Source organism: Cryptomeria japonica, unplaced genomic scaffold (assembly GCF_030272615.1).
Source record: "Cryptomeria japonica unplaced genomic scaffold, Sugi_1.0 HiC_scaffold_264, whole genome shotgun sequence".
Taxonomy (NCBI): domain Eukaryota; kingdom Viridiplantae; phylum Streptophyta; class Pinopsida; order Cupressales; family Cupressaceae; genus Cryptomeria; species Cryptomeria japonica.
Genome location: NW_026729086.1, coordinates 107,015 through 120,000, shown reverse-complemented (window position 1 = coordinate 120,000; position 12,986 = coordinate 107,015). Strand labels below are relative to the sequence as shown.

Here is a 12,986-nt window from a genome sequence, read left to right as displayed (position 1 = left end):
GTTGCGCGCCCTGGTGCGCACCAAGGAGCGCTCTGAAGTGTGCTCCAAGGTGCGGCGTGCACGAAGTCGGAGCCCGGTTTGCCCCGGGTGTGCACCTCGGGTGCGCACCTCGCGTGCACCTTCGCTGCGGTGGGCACCTTGGCTGGGTTGCGCGCCTTGGTGGGCACCATGCAGTGCACGAAGTCGGAGCCCGGATTGCCCCGGGCGCGCACCTCCGCCAGGGTGGGCACCTTGGTGCGCACAACTTGCCTGGGCTGCGCACCAGGAAGGGCTCAAGATGGCACCCGCGTTCCGTTTTTTTTTCACTATCTTTCAGAACGGAAATTTTAAAATCTCGTTTTTTTTTGCCTTTTCTGGAAATTAGTGAAGGCAGCGCATCAAAGGTGCGCAACGCTGGTGCGAACCTGGGAGCGCTCCGATGTGTGCTCCAAGGTGCGGCGTGCACGAAGTCGGACCCCGGTTTGCCCCGGGTGCGCACCTCGCGTGCACCTTGGTGCGCACACCTTGGCTGGGTTGCGCGCCCTGGTGGGCACCATGGTGCGCACCAAGGAGCGCTCCGAAGTGTGCTCCAAGGTGCGGCGTGCACGAAGTCGGAGCCCGGTTTGCCCCGGGTGCGCACCTCGCGTGCACCTTCGCCGCGGTGGGCACCATGGCGTGCACGAAGTCGGAGCCCGGTTTGCCCCGGGTGCGCACCTCGCGTGCACCTTCGCCGGGGTGGGCACCTTGGTGTGCAGACCTTGGCTGGGTTGCGCGCCCTGGTGGGCACCATGGTGCGCACCAAGGAGCGCTCCGATGTGTGCTCCAAGGTGCGGCCTGCACGAAGTCGGAGCCCGGTTTGCCCCGGGTGTGCACCTCGGGTGGGCACCTTGGTGCGCATGCCTTGCCTGGGCTGCGCACCAGGGCGGGCTCAAGATGGCACCCGCGTTCCTTTTTTTTCACTATCTTTCAAAACGGAAATTTTAAAATCTCATTTTTTTTTGCCTTTTTCTGGAAATTAGTGAAGGCAGCGCATCAAAGGTGCGCACCTCGCTGCCCACCACGGTGCGCAACGCCGGTGGGCACCCGGGAGTGCTTCGAAGTGTGCTCCAAGGTGCTGCGTGCACGTTGTCGGAGCCCGGTTTGCCCCGGGTGCGCACCTCGCGTGCACCTTCGTCGGGGTGGGCACCTTGGCTGGGTTTGCCCCGGCTGCGCTCCGAAGCGGGGTTATTGGAGCGCCGCCTCTTTTTTTGTCGGAGCGTTTGGTGGGGTTTCTCGCATTGGCTCTTCCGAGGCCCGGTTGCCACCCTGGCGCGCACGAAGTCGGAAGTAGGGTTAATTGCCCGGGTGCGCACCTTTGCCAGGGTGGGCACCTTACCTGGGCTGCGCACCAGGGCGGGCTCAAGATGGCACGCGCGTTCCGTTTTTTTCACTATCTTTCAAAACGGAAATTTTAAAATCTCCTTTTTTTTTTGCCTTTTCTGGAAATTAGTGAAGGCAGCGCATCAAAGGTGCGCACCTCGCTGCCCACCTTGGTGTGCTCTGAGGTGCGCACCCGGGAGCGCTACGAAGTGTGCTCCAAGGTGCGGCGTGCACGTTGTCGGAGCCCGGTTTGCCCCGGGTGCGCACCTCGCCTGCACCTTGGCCGGGGTGGGCACCTTGGCTGGGTTTGCCCAGGGTGCGCTCCGAAGCGGGGTTACTGGAGCGCCCCCTCTTTTTTTGTCAGAGCGTTTGGTGGGGTTTCTCGCATTGGCTCTTCCCAGGCCCGGTTGTTGGGTGCGCTCCCACCCTGGCGCGCGCGAAGTTGGAAGTTGGGTTAATTGCCCGGGCGCGCACCTTCGCCAGGGTGGGCACCTTGGTGCGCACACCTTGGCTGGGCTGCGCACCAGGGTGGCACCAGCATTCCCTTTTTCTCACTATCTTTCAAAACGGAAATTTTAAAATCTCGTTTTTTTTTTGCCTTTTATGGAAATTAGTGAAGGCATCGCATCAAAGGTGCGCACCTCGCTGCCCACCTTGGTGTGCTCCGAGGTGCCCACCACGGTGCGCAACGCCGGTGCGAACCCGGGAGCGCCCCGATGTGTGCTCCAAGGTGCGGCGTGCACGAAGTCGGACCCCGGTTTGCCCCGGGTGCGCACCTCGCGTGCACCTTGGTGCGCACACCTTGGCTGGGTTGCGCGGCCTGGTGGGCACCATGGTGCGCACCAAGGAGCGCTCCGAAGTGTGCTCCAAGGTGCGGCGTGCACGAAGTCGGAGCCCGGTTTGCCCCGGGTACGCACCTCGCGTGCACCTTCGCCGGGGTGGGCACCTCGGCTGGGTTGCGCGCCCTGGTGCGCACCAAGGAGCGCTCCGAAGTGTGCTCCAAGGTGCGGCGTGCACGAAGTCGGAGCCCGGTTTGCCCCGGGTGCGCACCTTCGCCGCGGTGCGCACCATGGCGTGCACGAAGTCGGAGCCCGGTTTGCCCCGGGTGCGCACCTCGCGTGCACCTTCGGCGGGGTTGCGCGCCCTGGTGGGCACCATGGTGCGCACCAAGGAGCGCTCCGAAGTGTGCTCCAAGGTGCGGCGTGCACGAAGTCGGAGCCCGGTTTGCCCCGGGTGCGCACCTCGCGTGCACCTTCGGCGGGGTTGCGCGCCCTGGTGGGCACCATGGTGCGCACCAAGGAGCGCTCCGAAGTGTGCTCCAAGGTGCGGCGTGCACGAAGTCGGAGCCCGGTTTGCCCCGGGTGCGCACCTCGCGTGCACCTTCGCCGCGGTGGGCACCATGGCGTGCACGAAGTCGGAGCCCGGTTTGCCCCGGGTGCGCACCTCGCGTGCACCTTCGCCGGGGTGGGCACCTCGGCTGGGTTGCGCGCCCTGGTGCGCACCAAGGAGCGCTCCGAAGTGTGCTCCAAGGTGCGGCGTGCACGAAGTCGGAGCCCGGTTTGCCCCGGGTGCGCACCTCGCGTGCACCTTCGCCAGGGTGGGCACCTCGGTGTGCTCCGAGGTGCGAACCCGAGAGCGCTCCGAGGTGCCCACGAAGTCGAAAGTCGGGTTAATTGCATTGTTTTCCCCGGGTGCGCTCCGAGGTGCGCAACATCGGCGCGCACCAAGGAGGGCTCCGAAGTGTGCTCCAAGGTGCGCACGATGGCGTGCACCTCTGGTGCGCACGATTCGGAGCTCGGTTTGACCGGGGTGCGCACACCTTGGCTGGGTTGCGCACCTTTTGTGCGCTCCAAGGTGCGCACGAAGTCGGAGCTCGGTTTGCCCCGGGTGCGCACCTTCGCCAGGGTGCGCACCTTGATGCGCACGCCTTGGCTGGGCTGCGCACCTTGGTGGGCGCCATGGTGCGCACCTTTCGTGCGCTCCAAGGTGCGCACGAAGTCGGAGCTCGGTTTGCCCCGGGTGCGCACCTTGGTGGGCGCCATGGTGCACTCCGAGGTGCCCAAGATTGGTGCGCACCAAGGAGCGCTCCGAAGTGCGCTCCAAGGTGCGCGCGAAGTCGAAAGTTGGGTTAATTGTCCGGTTTGCCTCGGGTGCGCACCTTGCGTGCACCTTCGCCAGGGTGGGCGCCTTGGTGCGCACACCTTGGCTGGGCTGCGCACACCTTGGCACCCGCGTTTCCTTCATTTTAAATTTTTTTTTTTTACAATCTCTCAAGTGGGAAATTCTATAATCTCAACTTTTTTTGCCTTTTCAGGAAACTTTTGAATGGAGCGCATCATTGGTGCGCTCCGAAGTGTGCTCCAAAGCTCTCTCCAGCTGCGTGCACCTGCCCCGGCCGCGCACCCGGCCCCGCCCAGCTTCGCTCACCTGTCCCGGGCGTCTGGTGCGGAACCTTAGAGTAAGAAACATCACCGTGCACCTTGGCCAACGTGCGCGACTCGACCGAGCGCGCACTGGCCGAGGTGCACACCGATTTCACCTGGGTGCGCGCGCAGCACCTCGGGCGCACCGGGGTGCACGCACAACGCCCGGGTTGCACCGTGGCCTGTGTGCTCGGGGCGCCTCGGGTGCGCGCTCGGTGTCGCCCCCGCGCGCGCGGTAGTGCGGGCAGCGCACCCCGGCCCGGCCCGGCCCCGACGAGAACGCAAACGGGCAAAAGGTTTATTCAAATAGCATTGCGACGCCCGGCGAAAAACTAAAAAAGGGTGCAACACCGGGACTTCCCGGGAGGTCACCCATCCCAGTACTACTCCGGCCCAAGCGCGCTTAACTGCGGAGTTCTGATGGGATCCGGTGCACTAACGCTGGTATGATCGCACCCGTTATGAGCTTGTCGCAGTGTGTACTTAGCAAACCGCGACCCACGTGCGAATCCACCCCGGCCACCCACCCCCGTCGAGGTGCACACCCTCCCTCGCGAAGTGCGCCCCGTTCGCCAAGTGTGAGCCCTGCCCGGGTGCGCGCACCTTGCTAGGGCGTCGGGTGTGCACCCGGCCCGGCCTACGTGCGTGCACCTGGAGGGGGCGTCGTGTGCGTGCAGTGTCCCGTCTGCAACGCGGTGCCCACACACCACCTCGGGCGCAACGACCTGCGCTCACATGTGGGCCGAGTGCACCTTGGTGCATGTTCGGGGCGCCTCGGGTGCACGCTCGATCTTGCCCCGGTGCACCAAGGCGCTCGGTTTGCCCCGGGTGCGCACTTGGTGCAAGGTGGGCACCCAAAATAGGGATCAAGCACCAAAACACAAGTTTCGGGATGCAAAATGGGACCCAAGGACCACAAATGCGTTCCAAGACCCATGATGGGTCCACGAGAACAAAAATGTGTTCCGAGACTTAATAAACAAATATTGGGTTTTAGGAGAAGAAACATGCTCTGATGCCCAAAACGAGAATCGACCCCGAAAAGGCCACAGGCCAAAAGTGGGATGCGAGACAAAAAAAAATGGGACCCGAGGACCAAAATTGGGTTCCCAGGTCGAAGACAGGGCAACCGGACAAGAAACGACCTCTAAGGCTCGAAATGAGTCCCGGCGACTAAAACTTGACAAGAAGCACCCATCAGGCACCCAACTCGACACCCATGGGATGCCGACCCACCCGGGCTTCCACCTAGCACACCTTGGCACCCACCCACCCTCGCACCCAACCTCGCACCCAACTTAGCACCTTTGAACCCACATTGGCACTCACCCTGACCCTGGCACCTTGGAACCCACATTGGCACTCACCTTGACCCTGGCACCCACCTTTGCACTCACCTTGGGACCCACCCTGGCTCCCACCTCGGCACCCACCCAGACACCCACCTTGGTTCCTTGGCACCCACCTTGGATCCTTGGCACCCACCCCGACACCCACCTTGGCACGCAACTTGGCTACTTGCCACCCATCTTGGCTCCTTGACGCCCACCCCGACAACCACCCCGTGACCTACCCTGGCTAGGGTTGGTGCACACCCACCCTGGTGCCCACCTTGGCACCCACCCTATGACCCACCTTGGCACGCACCTTAGTACCCACCCCGTTACCCACCCTAGGACCCACCCCGTGACCCACCTTGGCCAGGGTGGGTGCCTTGGTGCGCACAACTTGCCTGGGCTGCACACCAGGGCGGGCTCAAGATGGCACCCGCGTTCCGTTTTTTTCACTATCTTTCAAAACGGAAATTTTAAAATCTCATTTTTTTCTTTTTTTTGCCTTTTCTGGAAATTAGTGAAGGCAGCGCATCAAAGGTGCGCAATGCTGGTGCGAACCCGGGAGCGCTCCGATGTGTGCTCCAAGGTGCGGCGTGCACGAAGTCCGAGCCCGGTTTGCCCCGGGTGCGCACCTCGCGTGCACCTTCGCCGGGGTGAGCACCTTGGCTGGGTTGCGCGCCCTGGTGCGTACCAAGGAGCGCTCTGAAGTGTGCTCCAAGGTGCGGCGTGCACGAAGTCGGAGCCCGGTTTGCCCCGGGTGTGCACCTCGGGTGCGCACCTCGCGTGCACCTTCGCTGCGGTGGGCACCTTGGCTGGGTTGCGCGCCTTGGTGGGCACCATGCAGTGCACGAAGTCGGAGCCCGGTTTGCCCCGGGCGCGCACCTCCGCCAGGGTGGGCACCTTGGTGCGCACAACTTGCCTGGGCTGCGCACCAGGAAGGGCTCAAGATGGCACCCGCGTTCCGTTTTTTTCACTATCTTTCAGAACGGAAATTTTAAAATATCGTTTTTTTTTGCCTTTTCTGGAAATTAGTGAAGGCAGCGCATCAAAGGTGCGCAACGCTGGTGCGAACCTGGGAGCGCTCCGATGTGTGCTCCAAGGTGCGGCGTGCACAAAGTCGGAGCCCGGTTTGCCCCGGGTGCGCCCTGGTGGGCACCATGGTGCGCACCAAGGAGCGCTCCGAAGTGTGCTCCAAGGTGCGGCCTGCACGAAGTCGGAGCCCGGTTTGCCCCGGGTGTGCACCTCGGGTGGGCACCTTGGTGCGCATGCCTTGCCTGGGCTGCGCACCAGGGCGGGCTCAAGATGGCACCCGCGTTCCTTTTTTTTCACTATCTTTCAAAACGGAAATTTTAAAATCTCATTTTTTTTTGCCTTTTTCTGGAAATTAGTGAAGGCAGCGCATCAAAGGTGCGCACCTCGCTGCCCACCACGGTGCGCAACGCCGGTGGGCACCCGGGAGTGCTTCGAAGTGTGCTCCAAGGTGTTGCGTGCACGTTGTCGGAGCCCGGTTTGCCCCGGGTGCGCACCTCGCGTGCACCTTCGTCGGGGTGGGCACCTTGGCTTGGTTTGCCCCGGCTGCGCTCCGAAGCGGGGTTATTGGAGCGCCGCCTCTTTTTTTGTCGGAGCGTTTGGTGGGGTTTCTCGCATTGGCTCTTCCGAGGCCCGGTTGCCACCCTGGCGCGCACGAAGTCGGAAGTAGGGTTAATTGCCCGGGTGCGCACCTTTGCCAGGGTGGCACCTTACCTGGGCTGCGCACCAGGGCGGGCTCAAGATGGCACGCGCGTTCCGTTTTTTTCACTATCTTTCAAAACGGAAATTTTAAAATCTCCTTTTTTTTTTGCCTTTTCTGGAAATTAGTGAAGGCAGCGCATCAAAGGTGCGCACCTCGCTGCCCACCTTGGTGTGCTCTGAGGTGCGCACCCGGGAGCGCTACGAAGTGTGCTCCAAGGTGCGGCGTGCACGTTGTCGGAGCCCGGTTTGCCCCGGGTGCGCACCTCGCCTGCACCTTGGCCGGGGTGGGCACCTTGGCTGGGTTTGCCCAGGGTGCGCTCCGAAGCGGGGTTACTGGAGCGCCCCCTCTTTTTTTGTCAGAGAGTTTGGTGGGGTTTCTCGCATTGGCTCTTCCCAGGCCCGGTTGTTGGGTGCGCTCCCACCCTGGCGCGCGCGAAGTTGGAAGTTGGGTTAATTGCCCGGGCGCGCACCTTCGCCAGGGTGGGCACCTTGGTGCGCAAACCTTGGCTGGGCTGCGCACCAGGGCGGGCTCAAGATGGCACCAGCATTCCCTTTTTCTCACTATCTTTCAAAACGGAAATTTTAAAATCTCGTTTTTTTTTTGCCTTTTATGGAAATTAGTGAAGGCATCGCATCAAAGGTGCGCACCTCGCTGCCCACCTTGGTGTGCTCCGAGGTGCCCACCACGGTGCGCAACGCCGGTGCGAACCCGGGAGCGCCCCGATGTGTGCTCCAAGGTGCGGCGTGCACGAAGTCGGACCCCGGTTTGCCCCGGGTGCGCACCTCGCGTGCACCTTGGTGCGCACACCTTGGCTGGGTTGCGCGGCCTGGTGGGCACCATGGTGCGCACCAAGGAGCGCTCCGAAGTGTGCTCCAAGGTGCGGCGTGCACGAAGTCGGAGCCCGGTTTGCCCCGGGTGCGCACCTTCGCCGCGGTGGGCACCATGGCGTGCACGAAGTCGGAGCCCGGTTTGCCCCGGGTGCGCACCTCGCGTGCACCTTCGCCGGGGTGGGCACCTCGGCTGGGTTGCGCGCCCTGGTGCGCACCAAGGAGCGCTCTGAAGTGTGCTCCAAGGTGCGGCGTGCACGAAGTCGGAGCCCGGTTTGCCCCGGGTGTGCACCTCGCGTGCACCTTCGCTGCGGTGGGCACCTTGGCTGGGTTGCGCGCCTTGGTGGGCACCATGCAGTGCACGAAGTCGGAGCCCGGTTTGCCCCGGGCGCGCACCTCCGCCAGGGTGGGCACCTTGGTGCGCACAACTTGCCTGGGCTGCGCACCAGGAAGGGCTCAAGATGGCACCCGCGTTCCGTTTTTTTCACTATCTTTCAGAACGGAAATTTTAAAATATCGTTTTTTTTTGCCTTTTCTGGAAATTAGTGAAGGCAGCGCATCAAAGGTGCGCAACGCTGGTGCGAACCTGGGAGCGCTCCGATGTGTGCTCCAAGGTGCGGCGTGCACGAAGTCGGACCCCGGTTTGCCCCGGGTGCGCACCTCGCGTGCACCTTGGTGCGCACACCTTGGCTGGGTTGCGCGCCCTGGTGGGCACCATGGTGCGCACCAAGGAGCGCTCCGAAGTGTGCTCCAAGGTGCGGCGTGCACGAAGTCGGAGCCCGGTTTGCCCCGGGTGCGCACCTCGCGTGCACCTTCGCCGCGGTGGGCACCATGGCGTGCACGAAGTCGGAGCCCGGTTTGCCCCGGGTGCGCACCTCGCGTGCACCTTCGCCGGGGTGGGCACCTTGGTGTGCAGACCTTGGCTGGGTTGCGCGCCCTGGTGGGCACCATGGTGCGCACCAAGGAGCGCTCCGAAGTGTGCTCCAAGGTGCGGCCTGCACGAAGTCGGAGCCCGGTTTGCCCCGGGTGTGCACCTCGGGTGGGCACCTTGGTGCGCATGCCTTGCCTGGGCTGCGCACCAGGGCGGGCTCAAGATGGCACCCGCGTTCCTTTTTTTTCACTATCTTTCAAAACGGAAATTTTAAAATCTCATTTTTTTTTGCCTTTTTCTGGAAATTAGTGAAGGCAGCGCATCAAAGGTGCGCACCTCGCTGCCCACCACGGTGCGCAACGCCGGTGGGCACCCGGGAGTGCTTCGAAGTGTGCTCCAAGGTGCTGCGTGCACGTTGTCGGAGCCCGGTTTGCCCCGGGTGCGCACCTCGCGTGCACCTTCGTCGGGGTGGGCACCTTGGCTGGGTTTGCCCCGGCTGCGCTCCGAAGCGGGGTTATTGGAGCGCCGCCTCTTTTTTTGTCGGAGCGTTTGGTGGGGTTTCTCGCATTGGCTCTTCCGAGGCCCGGTTGCCACCCTGGCGCGCACGAAGTCGGAAGTAGGGTTAATTGCCCGGGTGCGCACCTTTGCCAGGGTGGGCACCTTACCTGGGCTGCGCACCAGGGCGGGCTCAAGATGGCACGCGCGTTCCGTTTTTTTCACTATCTTTCAAAACGGAAATTTTAAAATCTCCTTTTTTTTTTGCCTTTTCTGGAAATTAGTGAAGGCAGCGCATCAAAGGTGCGCACCTCGCTGCCCACCTTGGTGTGCTCTGAGGTGCGCACCCGGGAGCGCTACGAAGTGTGCTCCAAGGTGCGGCGTGCACGTTGTCGGAGCCCGGTTTGCCCCGGGTGCGCACCTCGCCTGCACCTTGGCCGGGGTGGGCACCTTGGCTGGGTTTGCCCAGGGTGCGCTCCGAAGCGGGGTTACTGGAGCGCCCCCTCTTTTTTTGTCAGAGCGTTTGGTGGGGTTTCTCGCATTGGCTCTTCCCAGGCCCGGTTGTTGGGTGCGCTCCCACCCTGGCGCGCGCGAAGTTGGAAGTTGGGTTAATTGCCCGGGCGCGCACCTTCGCCAGGGTGGGCACCTTGGTGCGCACACCTTGGCTGGGCTGCGCACCAGGGCGGGCTCAAGATGGCACCAGCATTCCCTTTTTCTCACTATCTTTCAAAACGGAAATTTTAAAATCTCGTTTTTTTTTTGCCTTTTATGGAAATTAGTGAAGGCATCGCATCAAAGGTGCGCACCTCGCTGCCCACCTTGGTGTGCTCCGAGGTGCCCACCACGGTGCGCAACGCCGGTGCGAACCCGGGAGCGCCCCGATGTGTGCTCCAAGGTGCGGCGTGCACGAAGTCGGACCCCGGTTTGCCCCGGGTGCGCACCTCGCGTGCACCTTGGTGCGCACACCTTGGCTGGGTTGCGCGGCCTGGTGGGCACCATGGTGCGCACCAAGGAGCGCTCCGAAGTGTGCTCCAAGGTGCGGCGTGCACGAAGTCGGAGCCCGGTTTGCCCCGGGTACGCACCTCGCGTGCACCTTCGCCGGGGTGGGCACCTCGGCTGGGTTGCGCGCCCTGGTGCGCACCAAGGAGCGCTCCGAAGTGTGCTCCAAGGTGCGGCGTGCACGAAGTCGGAGCCCGGTTTGCCCCGGGTGCGCACCTTCGCCGCGGTGCGCACCATGGCGTGCACGAAGTCGGAGCCCGGTTTGCCCCGGGTGCGCACCTCGCGTGCACCTTCGGCGGGGTTGCGCGCCCTGGTGGGCACCATGGTGCGCACCAAGGAGCGCTCCGAAGTGTGCTCCAAGGTGCGGCGTGCACGAAGTCGGAGCCCGGTTTGCCCCGGGTGCGCACCTCGCGTGCACCTTCGGCGGGGTTGCGCGCCCTGGTGGGCACCATGGTGCGCACCAAGGAGCGCTCCGAAGTGTGCTCCAAGGTGCGGCGTGCACGAAGTCGGAGCCCGGTTTGCCCCGGGTGCGCACCTCGCGTGCACCTTCGCCGCGGTGGGCACCATGGCGTGCACGAAGTCGGAGCCCGGTTTGCCCCGGGTGCGCACCTCGCGTGCACCTTCGCCGGGGTGGGCACCTCGGCTGGGTTGCGCGCCCTGGTGCGCACCAAGGAGCGCTCCGAAGTGTGCTCCAAGGTGCGGCGTGCACGAAGTCGGAGCCCGGTTTGCCCCGGGTGCGCACCTCGCGTGCACCTTCGCCAGGGTGGGCACCTCGGTGCGCACACCTTCTCAATGTTTTCTTGCCTTTTCTGGAAATTGGTGAAGGCAGCGCATCAAAGGTGCGCACCTCGGTGTGCTCCGAGGTGCGAACCCGAGAGCGCTCCGAGGTGCCCACGAAGTCGAAAGTCGGGTTAATTGCATTGTTTTCCCCGGGTGCGCTCCGAGGTGCGCAACATCGGCGCGCACCAAGGAGGGCTCCGAAGTGTGCTCCAAGGTGCGCACGATGGCGTGCACCTCTGGTGCGCACGATTCGGAGCTCGGTTTGACCGGGGTGCGCACACCTTGGCTGGGTTGCGCACCTTTTGTGCGCTCCAAGGTGCGCACGAAGTCGGAGCTCGGTTTGCCCCGGGTGCGCACCTTCGCCAGGGTGCGCACCTTGATGCGCACGCCTTGGCTGGGCTGCGCACCTTGGTGGGCGCCATGGTGCGCACCTTTCGTGCGCTCCAAGGTGCGCACGAAGTCGGAGCTCGGTTTGCCCCGGGTGCGCACCTTGGTGGGCGCCATGGTGCACTCCGAGGTGCCCAAGATTGGTGCGCACCAAGGAGCGCTCCGAAGTGCGCTCCAAGGTGCGCGCGAAGTCGAAAGTTGGGTTAATTGTCCGGTTTGCCTCGGGTGCGCACCTTGCGTGCACCTTCGCCAGGGTGGGCGCCTTGGTGCGCACACCTTGGCTGGGCTGCGCACACCTTGGCACCCGCGTTTCCTTCATTTTAAATTTTTTTTTTTTACAATCTCTCAAGTGGGAAATTCTATAATCTCAACTTTTTTTGCCTTTTCAGGAAACTTTTGAATGGAGCGCATCATTGGTGCGCTCCGAAGTGTGCTCCAAAGCTCTCTCCAGCTGCGTGCACCTGCCCCGGCCGCGCACCCGGCCCCGCCCAGCTTCGCTCACCTGTCCCGGGCGTCTGGTGCGGAACCTTAGAGTAAGAAACATCACCGTGCACCTTGGCCAACGTGCGCGACTCGACCGAGCGCGCACTGGCCGAGGTGCACACCGATTTCACCTGGGTGCGCGCGCAGCACCTCGGGCGCACCGGGGTGCGCGCACAACGCCCGGGTTGCACCGTGGCCTGTGTGCTCGGGGCGCCTCGGGTGCGCGCTCGGTGTCGCCCCCGCGCGCGCGGTAGTGCGGGCAGCGCACCCCGGCCCGGCCCGGCCCCGACGAGAACGCAAACGGGCAAAAGGTTTATTCAAATAGCATTGCGACGCCCGGCGAAAAACTAAAAAAGGGTGCAACACCGGGACTTCCCGGGAGGTCACCCATCCCAGTACTACTCCGGCCCAAGCGCGCTTAACTGCGGAGTTCTGATGGGATCCGGTGCACTAACGCTGGTATGATCGCACCCGTTATGAGCTTGTCGCAGTGTGTACTTAGCAAACCGCGACCCACGTGCGAATCCACCCCGGCCACCCACCCCCGTCGAGGTGCACACCCTCCCTCGCGAAGTGCGCCCCGTTCGCCAAGTGTGAGCCCTGCCCGGGTGCGCGCACCTTGCTAGGGCGTCGGGTGTGCACCCGGCCCGGCCTACGTGCGTGCACCTGGAGGGGGCGTCGTGTGCGTGCAGTGTCCCGTCTGCAACGCGGTGCCCACACACCACCTCGGGCGCAACGACCTGCGCTCACATGTGGGCCGAGTGCACCTTGGTGCATGTTCGGGGCGCCTCGGGTGCACGCTCGATCTTGCCCCGGTGCACCAAGGCGCTCGGTTTGCCCCGGGTGCGCACTTGGTGCAAGGTGGGCACCCAAAATAGGGATCAAGCACCAAAACACAAGTTTCGGGATGCAAAATGGGACCCAAGGACCACAAATGCGTTCCAAGACCCATGATGGGTCCACGAGAACAAAAATGTGTTCCGAGACTTAATAAACAAATATTGGGTTTTAGGAGAAGAAACATGCTCTGATGCCCAAAACGAGAATCGACCCCGAAAAGGCCACAGGCCAAAAGTGGGATGCGAGACAAAAAAAAATGGGACCCGAGGACCAAAATTGGGTTCCCAGGTCGAAGACAGGGCAACCGGACAAGAAACGACCTCTAAGGCTCGAAATGAGTCCCGACGACTAAAACTTGACAAGAAGCACCCATCAGGCACCCAACTCGACACCCATGGGATGCCGACCCACCCGGGCTTCCACCTAGCACACCTTGGCACCCACCCACCCTCGCACCCAACCTCGCACCCAACTTAG

General features: G+C 63.2%; 2 non-coding genes across 2 annotated transcripts; both read right to left on the bottom strand.

The window, feature by feature from the left end:
- Positions 1–4,100: 4,100 nt before the first annotated feature.
- Positions 4,101–4,219, bottom strand: LOC131869752 (5S ribosomal RNA). Its single transcript, XR_009368126.1, has one exon. It is a non-coding gene; the product is annotated as a 5S ribosomal RNA (ribosomal RNA).
- Positions 4,220–12,023: 7,804 nt separating this feature from the next.
- LOC131869780 (5S ribosomal RNA) lies at positions 12,024–12,142 on the bottom strand. The gene has a single exon (XR_009368153.1). It is a non-coding gene; the product is annotated as a 5S ribosomal RNA (ribosomal RNA).
- Between the last annotated feature and the right edge of the window lie 844 nt (positions 12,143–12,986).